We start from the raw sequence: 9824 nt of genomic DNA on the forward strand, positions 1-9824 counted from the left end.
ATATATATGGAAAATGTGACTTAATTTAGCATACAGTTTGACAACTTCTTAAAGAGTTAAACCTAGACCTACCATGTGACCCAATCATTCTGCCTGTAGGTATTTACCCAACAGAAATAAAATATATGTTCACATAAAAACCTGTACACAAATATTTGTACAAACATTTTTTTTTACTAACTCCAAGCTGGAAACAATCCAGAAGACCACCAGGAGGTGAATGAATCAACACTGTAGTATATATATCCATATAACAGAATACTACTTAGCAATAAGAGAATAAACCATTCACAATTACTCTTTGAGACCAATGGAAGAAAGGTTTATTTGATCTGGAACTGAAATTTTCTGTAGTGCATAATCTAATTCAACCTATCTGTATAACTCATTTGAACAACTGAAGCACAGGGAGCACAGAATAAGAAAGAGGTCCTTTAATCCTGTATAGATTATTGTAATGCCTGGAAAAATCCTAGAGTATATTAAGCAGATAATCAAAAAGTATTGAAAAATCCCCTGAGGGAGGGGAAAGAGAACATGGAACTATTAAACCTTACCATCAGGGAATCCCCTGATACTGTGTCAAACTTTAGGGATACTCAAATCAATAGGCCATGCCCTCGATCATGATGCTTACTTTTGTGAAGATTATGTAGGTAGCAGAAAAGCTTAGACTACCTATAGGCATGCCTAAGAGTTACTTCTGGAGGACCTCTGTTGCTCAGATGTGGCCTCAGTCTCTCTAAGCCCAACTCTGCAAGTGAACTCATTGCTCTCCCCACTATGTGGGACATGACATCCAGGGGTGAAAGTCTTCCTGGTGACATGGAAGATGACTTCCAGGGATGAATCCAGATTCACGGCACCATGGGATCAACAATTACATCCTGACCAAAAGGGGGGAAAGAAGTGCAATTATAAAGGATTAGCGGCAGAGAGAGTTCAAATAGAATCAAGTGGCTACTCTGGCGGTTACCTTTATGCAAGCTTCAGTTAGACCTTGCTACTACCTATCATAACCTGCCAACCCCCAACCAGGACCACTCCTTCCAATCCTAAAGAACACCTAGGGCAGTATATAAAATTCCATAAGGGTTCCAGGCACTAGAGAAACTTTCCAGAAACCTACAATCTCCAGACAGGTCCCTGGTCCAGATAAGTCCTGAAACAGAGCTCAGCCTCTCCAGAACATCAGATAGTTCCATCTTCCTATGGCATATTAGTGATAGACTCTTCCAATATCAAAAATTTAGAATTGCCATAGCCCAAACAACCCTAAAGAGAGGTATGCAAAGATCAAAGGTGATGGTGGAATTATACATAGAAGATAAGACTTAACAAATGAATATGAATGCTGAATCATTAAATTGATATCTCTTTTAGTCTCCAATATTTTAGAGCAGCTAGAAGAACCTAAAATTGTGAAATTGTAACCCACATTAAAGTCTGAAATATGTTCTACAACTAATTGTGGTGCTGTGCTTTGAAATTTATAGCTTTTTTGTATATATGTTTTTCACAAAAAATAAGGGAAAAAGTTGTGATGATAAAAAAAAAAGCATTTAAGCCCTATGTTGGTTTAAAAGGATATATGGACCCTAGAAATGCCATGTTTTAATCAAAATCCCATTTCATAAAGGGAGAATAATCCCTATTCAATACTGTGTGTTTGAAACTGTAATCAGATCATCTCCCTGGAGATGTGATTTAATCAAGAGTGGTTGTTAAGCTGGATTAGGTGACAACATGTCTCCACTCGTTTGGGTGGGTCTTGATAAGTTTCTGGAGTCCTATAAAAGAGGAAACATTTTGAAGAATGAAGGAGATTCAGAGAGAGCCGAGAATGCTGCAGCACCATGAAGCAGAAAGTCCATCAGCCAGTGTTTTGGAGATGAAGAAGGAAGATGCCTCCCGGGGAACTTCATGAAACAGAAAGCCAGGAGAGAAAGCTAGCAGATGATGGTGTGCCAGCCATGTGCCCTTCCAGCTAAGGGAGAAACCATGACTGTGTTTACCATATGCTTTCTCAGATGAGAGAGGGACCCTGAACTTCATCGGCCTTCTTGAACCAAGGTATCTTTCCCTGGATACCTTTGATTGGACATTTCTATAGACTTGTTTTAATTGGGATATTATCTCGGCCTTAAACTGTAAACTAGCAACTTATTAAATTCCCCTTTTTAAAAGCCATTCTTTTTCTGGTATATTGCATTCAGACAGCTAGCAAATTAGAACAAGACCTCTAGCCTCCTATACTCTGGATTAGCTAGAAGGAAAAATTTGAGAGGATCAAATGGTAGCTCATGACAAACTCTGGGATCTGTCTTGTAAGCACTTGTTGAAGAGTGCTTTGAAAACTATTGCTTTTTTATTTCTTTGCTTTGTATATATATGTTATACTATACAACGAAAAAAGTTAAGAAAAAAAGAAAAGAAGAAAAGTATGATCCTGTATCATCAAATAGAGAATATTATTAAAGAGGCAGAAATAAAAAATGGAAATTCTGTAATTGAAAAGCACAATAATTGAATGATATACAATAACCTGAGAAGAAAAAATTAATCAGAGGAACTCAACAGTACATTTGATCTGGCAGAACAAATAATCTGTGAATTTGGAGATACATTGATAGAGATTATGCAAACACCAAATAGAGAAAGAATGTAGAAAAATAAACAGAGACTAAGAAAAATGAAGGACCCATTAAATACATTAACATACATATAATGAGCACGAGGAGAGGAAACAGAAGAGAGCAAAAATATATATATTTCAGGAAATAATGGCTGGAAATATGAAATGAAAATTTCAATTTTATGAAAATCTATTAATGTACAATGTACACATCCAAGAATCTCAAAGAACCCCAAGTAGAATAAATACGAAGAAATTCAAAGCCAGAAACATCACAGTAACAATGTTGAAAGCCAGAAAGGCAGTGGGATGGCATAAAGAACTTTCAAAGTGATTGTTGGACAGTGGGTGCAAAATTTGGGAGTCCCCAAGACCACCCTCAACTCTGACACCAACTGCAAATTCAGAGTCCCAAGACCACTCTCAGTTTTAACATCTCACTAGTTATAGTTTATTATAGTGAACAGATAAAGATTAAAATCAGGCAAGGGAAAAATCCCATAAGGAAGGGTTCGGGAATCATTAGGCATGAGCTTCCAGTTGTCCTCTTCCAGGGAGGCCTGCAGACAGCACCTCTATCTCCTAGCAAGTAAGCACAGTATTGAAGGGTCCGTTATGTAGGTATGGTTGACTATGTTGCTGACCTTAATCTTCAGCCATTGCAGAGATCAAGCTGATAATGCATGTCCAAATTTCCCCACCATAAACCACATATTTAGAATAGAGTATCATGTGTGGCCCACACAGGTAATAAAAACACTCCTAGCAGACAGCACATTCTAAGGGTTACCTCCCAGGAGCTAGGGGGCAAAGAGCCAAACCTTTCTTTTAACTTTACTATGTGATGGCAAAACACATGAAGAAACATTCTTTTAAGAGAATTTATAGATGGAAAATAAACACATGGAAAGATACTTCACATCTTTAGCCATTCAATAAATGTAAATTGAAATCACATTGAGGTATCATTATACCCCCTACAGAATGGTCAAACAGAAACAGCAACTTCTGGCAAGGATGCAGTGAAATTGTATCCCTTACATATTGCTCATGGGAATGTAAAATGTTACAACCATCTGGAAAATAATCTGACAGTTTCTTTAAAAATTAAACATGCATCTACCACACAACCCAACAATTGCATTCTTGGGCATCCATCTCAAATAAATGAAGGCTTCTGTCCACACAAAAGCTTGTAATATTTACAGCACCTTTCTTTGTAATTTCTCAAAACTGTAAACAACCAAGATGTCCTTCAACAGTAAATGGTCAAACAAATGGTGGTATATCTATACCATGGAATTCTGCTTAGCAATAAGAAAGGAATGAAGTATTGATACCCATAATAACTTGGATGACTCTCCAGTGAATCACTAAATAAGCAGCTACAATTTACTAATGTAAAGGAATGGAGGTAACTGCCTAACGCTGATTCAACTCAGAACTAACCATTAATTTGTTCTGGTATTATTTGGTTTAGTACTAGCAGAGCTCCACCCCTTTATATTTGTAAATTGTAGCTGCTTATACTTGTTGTTGAAATGGTGTATTCCATTTTCCCTTGTTTCTGCTTGTACTTGTTATTGTAATGGTAACAATTCTATCTCCACTTGTTTGAATCCTTAAAAACTTTGAACTCCTTAGACTCAGGGAGACAGATTTTAAGGCTGATAAGCCGCTGATATCCTTCTTCGCACGTAGCAATAAACTCTTTATTTGAAACCCCACTGTCTCGGGAATTGGTCATTTGAGCACACTGGACAAAGAACCCATAACCTTTCATTGCTATCACATTCTCAAGGATAATATTCCACACTTTTCTTAACAAAGCATTTCTTATACATTTAACATTCTCACATACTTTAAGTTACCAAAAAGATCTTTGGTACTGTCTTTAAACATCTTTCAATGCAATTAATTTTAAAATAAAGCTTGTCAGAATAATAATATGATTTCATTAAACACAAACTTACATTTTTTTACCATAATAAAGATCTACTAGATATAATGCTAGCTTATTTATCGGTAAACTTTGTATAAATTAAAAATTGTATTTTCTAGATTCAAAGTCATCATAAAAACAGGAATAAGACTAAACTTTGTCACTTTATTTTTTCTGACTGTATTTGCTTTTTTTTATTCCTTCCATTGGAGGGTAAAAAAGCTCTCTGTTTTGTTAATATTCCAAAATTATGAGCAACCTCAAAAACATATGGACTATGGATATATGAGTAAAAAAATATGGATAAAAATAAATAAAAAATTATAGGGGGAATAAAGGGTAAAATAAATTGGGTAGATGGAAATACTAGTGGTCAATGAAGGGGGGGGTAAGGGGTATGGGATGTATGAGTTCTTTTTTTTTTTGTCTGTTTTTCTTGAGTGATGCAAATATTCTAAAAAATTATCATGGTGATGAATGCACAACTACGTGATGATAAAATGAGCCATTGATTGTACACCATTGTACGTGTGAAGGTTTGTAAATAAAAATATTTTAAAAAAATTTTTGAAAAGCATGTGGATTACTATACTCTGGACAATATACTACAATTGTTTAATTTGTCCCAAGCATATAAATTCAGGAAAACTTTTTCATAGCTTTTAAGGACATTTTTAAATGTTTTTTTATTGGAAAATATATAAAGAAAAGAAAGAACAGAAATAATTTTTCAAAGTACATTTGAAGTAGTTACAGAGTAGATTTCAGAGTTTGTTATGGGTTATCATTTCACTATTTCTAATTTTTCCTTCTAGCTGCTCCAAAACACTGGAGGCTAAAAGAAATATCAATATAGTGATTCAACAGTCATACTCATTTGTTAAACCCTATTTTCTCTGTTAAAACTCCTTCTCCTTTGATCCTTCTTCCAATCTATATGGATCTTTGGGCAATGCCCATTTTAACTTTTTCATGTTACTAAGAGCGCCGACAATAAAGGATAGGGAGGTGTAATTAGTTGATAATCTTGGAGAGGCTTGTCCCTCTGGGTTTCAGGAATTATCTGGCCTAGGAAACCTCTGTAGGTTATAGGTTTCAGGAAAATAAACTTAGTGCATGAAACTTTTACAGAGTCTTAGTTAGAGCCCTAGGTGTTCTTAAGAGTTAACAGTAATGATGTTGGTTGGGGGTTGACAAATCATAGGAATTAGCAATGTCTAGCTAAAAAGTTTGCATAAGAATAGCCTCCAGAGTAGCTTCTTGACTCTATTTGAACTCTCTTAGCCTTTGATGCCCTATTTTGTGACACTTCTTTTCCCCCTTTTGGTCAGGATGGTGATGTCAATTCCATGGTGTCAGGACCAGACTCATTCCTGGGAGTCATGTCCTACTTTGTCAGGAAGACCTTCTCCCTTAAATGTCATGGCCCATGTGGGGGGAGAGTAATGACTTTCCTTGCAAAGTTGGGCTTAGAGAGAGACAGAGAGACAGAGAGACAGAGAGAGAGACAGAGAGAGACCACATCTGAGCAACAAAAGAGTTTTCCTGAAGCAACTCTTAGGCCTAATTATGGATAGTCTTAACTTCTCCACTACAGAAATAAGTTTCATACGGGCAAGTCTTAAAATCGAGGGCTTGGCCTATTTTCTTGGGAGTCCCCAATGTTTAAGAGGGTACCAGGGGTTTCCCAGATGAGAACATTTAATAGTTCCATATTTTTTTCTTTGGTCCCTCAGGGGACTTTACCAATACTTTTTAATTTTCAGCCCACCAAAGTCTGAGATGTATCCGGGTATTACATTAAGCTATACAGAGTTACCTCATTCTCATTCTGGAATCCATGAATTTTGGGTTGTTTAAATGAGCTATGCAGACAGGTTGAAATAGATTTTTACAGAAAATTTAGGTTCTAGATACAATAAACCTCTCCTCCTTTAGTCTCATACAGTAGGTGATGGTCCAGGAGTACATACACCATTATCATTTACCCTGTATTTTGATTTCCCTTAATCCCAGCCATATTAGCTTCATTTTTATCTGTAATTGAGGCCTGATATCTTTTTCTTACTTTAACTGCTAATGTATGTAGCAATGCTAATTTTCAGGGCTGCAGAACCCTACTTCTGAGTCTTAGGTGTCACAGAGGTTCTCAAAGTTCCAGGGAAATACCATTTTATACATATATAACTCAAGTGTCTCAGAATCTAGAAATACACTTACACTTCAGACTAAGTGTGGCTGCTATAAAAATTTACAATCTAGGCTCCAATTTTCTTATGAGTATTTTCCAAAAGAGACCATAGCATATTTTTTCTTTTGTTTCTGGCTTATTTTACACAACACATTTTCCCCCAAGTTTCATTCAGTTTGTTGCCTGCCTCACAACGTCCCTCCTTTTTGCAGCTGCACAATATTCCATCATGTATATATATCACAGTTGGCCTTTCAGATTCTCAGTTATTTTAGCCTTCGCCCCCCTCTATCCATTGGGCATTATGGATAAGCTCATTTTCTTCTTTTTTTTTTTTCTTTTTTCCCATTTTCTTTTAATTACTGATAACTGGTAATTATATCTTTCAGTTAGCCCATCCCAAGTCTATTTATATTTTAATCATGATTTGCTTACTACAGTTACCATTGCAAAGTATTTGAAAAAAAATAATTTTGAGGAATTCTTTCAGAACAAACATGGCCTATTCTGCGTTTCTTTAGTATCTACCATTTCTAATTTCCAGGCCCTGTAGAAAGAATTAAATTATGCTCACAGCCCCCCCATTTTTCTGCACCCAACCCTTCCCCCATAGCTGCCTTAACTGATTAGGTCCTGAGGGCAGGAACTGAAAAGATAGAAAGAATGAGGCCTGGTCTTTTGAACTTGGTTTTAACATTGTTAAATGAGGATATCAGAGGGCATAAGACCCCTATGATGGCCTACCGTTGATGAGAGTTCCTACAGCCTTCTTTTAATTGTTTCCAATCATTAGATCTATTTCACTTAAAGCTGTGACCTAGACAATAGGAAAAATGTTTACTCTTTCCTGAGGCAGTCCTCTGCTGCCTTTGGGAAAATCCAGGCAGCAGTTCCTTTCTAATGTCTAGGTTTGTTTACAGTAATTACAAAAACTAAGGAAAACTCTTAATCTTTAAGCAATTGGAATAGAGCTCTCTGTTTTAGTTTATTACCCTGCCAGAATGCACTATGCCAGAAATGGTACAGCTTTTAAAAAGGGAATTTATTAAGTTGTAAGTTTACAAACTAAGGCATCCAGAAAAACATACCTTAGTTCAAAAGAAATAGCTGATGAAGTTCAGGATTTCTCACTCAGCTGGGAAGGCCCATGGCAATGTCTGCTAGCTTTCTGTCATTTCATAAGGCCTCCCAGGTGACATTTTCCTTCTGCATCTCCAAAGGTCTCTGGTTATGTGGGCTTTGTTGGCTATGAGCCAACAAATGGTTTCCTCTTAAAGGGCTCCAGTAAGCAACCCCACCTTGAATGGGTAGAGACACATCTCCATGGAAACCATCTAATCAAAAGTTACTACCCACAGTTGGTGGGTCACATCTCCATGGAAACAATAACAAAGATCCCACCAGCAATACTGAATGAGGGTTAAAGAGCATGGCTTTTCTGGGGTACATAACAAGTTTCAAACTGCAACAAGCCCTTTAAGAATTTTTTGTTCATTTGCTATTGCTATCTGGAGGTATGAAAAAATACATTGAACAAGCAGACAGACACAAACAGAAAGTTAGTCACATAAAAAAATAGAAATGTATTTTGAGAAGGACAAATAAAGGATTGAATATACATCATCTCATCCCATTTCTGCTCTCTTTGCAGGACAACTCTAACTGTAATACAGTGTCGTTTTCTATAGATCTATTTTCAGGTTATTTCTTTCTTGATTCTAAGTCATACTGAGGCTAGACTGTGTTACAAAAATAAACTTATTTTTTTTCATGGACTTATAACGAAAATCTTTCCAATTTTTCAAAATAGCCCAAATAGCATTCAGGAATGCTATTAAAATTTCCTTTTTTTTTGTACAAAATTTATATTTTGACTAGTGCATTTCCTAATATAACTTATGTAGTTAGTTTGATTGAACACCATAAGTACTTGGAATCTCAGGTAGGACATGAGATTTTGTTGGTTTGTCCACAGTGATGCCCCAATGAATCCCAGAGTGATTTGATCAGTGAGTGGAAAAGTATTCGCAAAGTCCCCTTCGGGGTATGGTGAGAACAGGGAGAAATTCAACTTTCCTGAGTTGAATTCTTGATATTCTCACAAGCAGTGTGGACAACCAAAGCTATAGGCTGAGCCCCCAGTCTTGGGGTTTCTTCATATGAAACTTAACCCCACAAAGGATAGGTCAAGTCTACTTAAAATTTAGGCCTAAGAGTCACACCCAAGAGAGCCTCTTTTGTTGCTCAGATGTGGCCTCTCTCTCCAGCCAACACGACAAGCAATCTTACCACCCTCCCCCTGTCTACGTGGGACATGACTCCCAGGGGTGCGGACCTTACTGGCAACATGGGACAGAAATCCTAGAATGAGCTGAGACTCAGCATCAAGGGATTGAGAAAAACCCTAGAATGAGCTGAAACTCAGCATCAAGGGATTGAGAAAACCTTCTCCACCAAAAGGGGGAAGAGTGAAATGAGACAAAGTGTCAATGACTGAGAGATTCCAAACAGAGTCCAGAGATTATCCTGGAGGTTATTCTTATGCATTGAATAGACATCACCTTGTTATTCAGGATGTAATAGAGAGGCTGGAGGGAACTGCCTGAGAATGTAGAGCTGTGTTCCATAGTCATGTTTCTTGAGGATGATTGAATAATGATATAGCTTTCACAATGTGACTGTGTGATTGTGAAAACCTTGTGTCTGATGCTCCTTTTATCTACCTTGTCAACAAATGAGTAGAACATATGGAATAAAAATAAATAATAGGGGAACAAATGTTAAAATAAATTTAGTTTGAAATGCTAGTGATCAGTGAAAGCGAGGGGTAAGGGGTATGGTAGGTATAATCTTTTTTTTTTTTCTGTTTTTGTTTTCTTTCTTTTTCTATTGTCTTTTTATTTCTTTTTCGGAATGGATGCAAATGTTCTAAGAAATGATGAATATGCAACTAAGTGATGATATTGTGAATTACTGATAATATATGTCAATGTTTTATTTCATTTGTTAAATTTTTTTAATTAATAAATAAATTTTAAAAATAATTAGGGTTCAAC

The 9824-nt window shown here is 36.5% G+C and overlaps 1 long non-coding RNA gene across 1 annotated transcript in view; it reads right to left on the reverse strand.

Moving 5' to 3' along the window:
• The window catches only part of LOC143642676 (uncharacterized), a 35864-nt gene extending 26596 nt beyond the window's left edge, over positions 1-9268 (reverse strand). Inside the window, exon 1 of the long non-coding RNA XR_013155790.1 lies at positions 7857-9268. This is a non-coding gene — a long non-coding RNA (uncharacterized LOC143642676). The remainder of the gene's footprint in view (positions 1-7856) is intronic.
• Between the last annotated feature and the right edge of the window lie 556 nt (positions 9269-9824).

The sequence above is a fragment of the Tamandua tetradactyla genome, chromosome 7 (assembly GCF_023851605.1).
Source record: "Tamandua tetradactyla isolate mTamTet1 chromosome 7, mTamTet1.pri, whole genome shotgun sequence".
Lineage (NCBI taxonomy): Eukaryota > Metazoa > Chordata > Mammalia > Pilosa > Myrmecophagidae > Tamandua > Tamandua tetradactyla.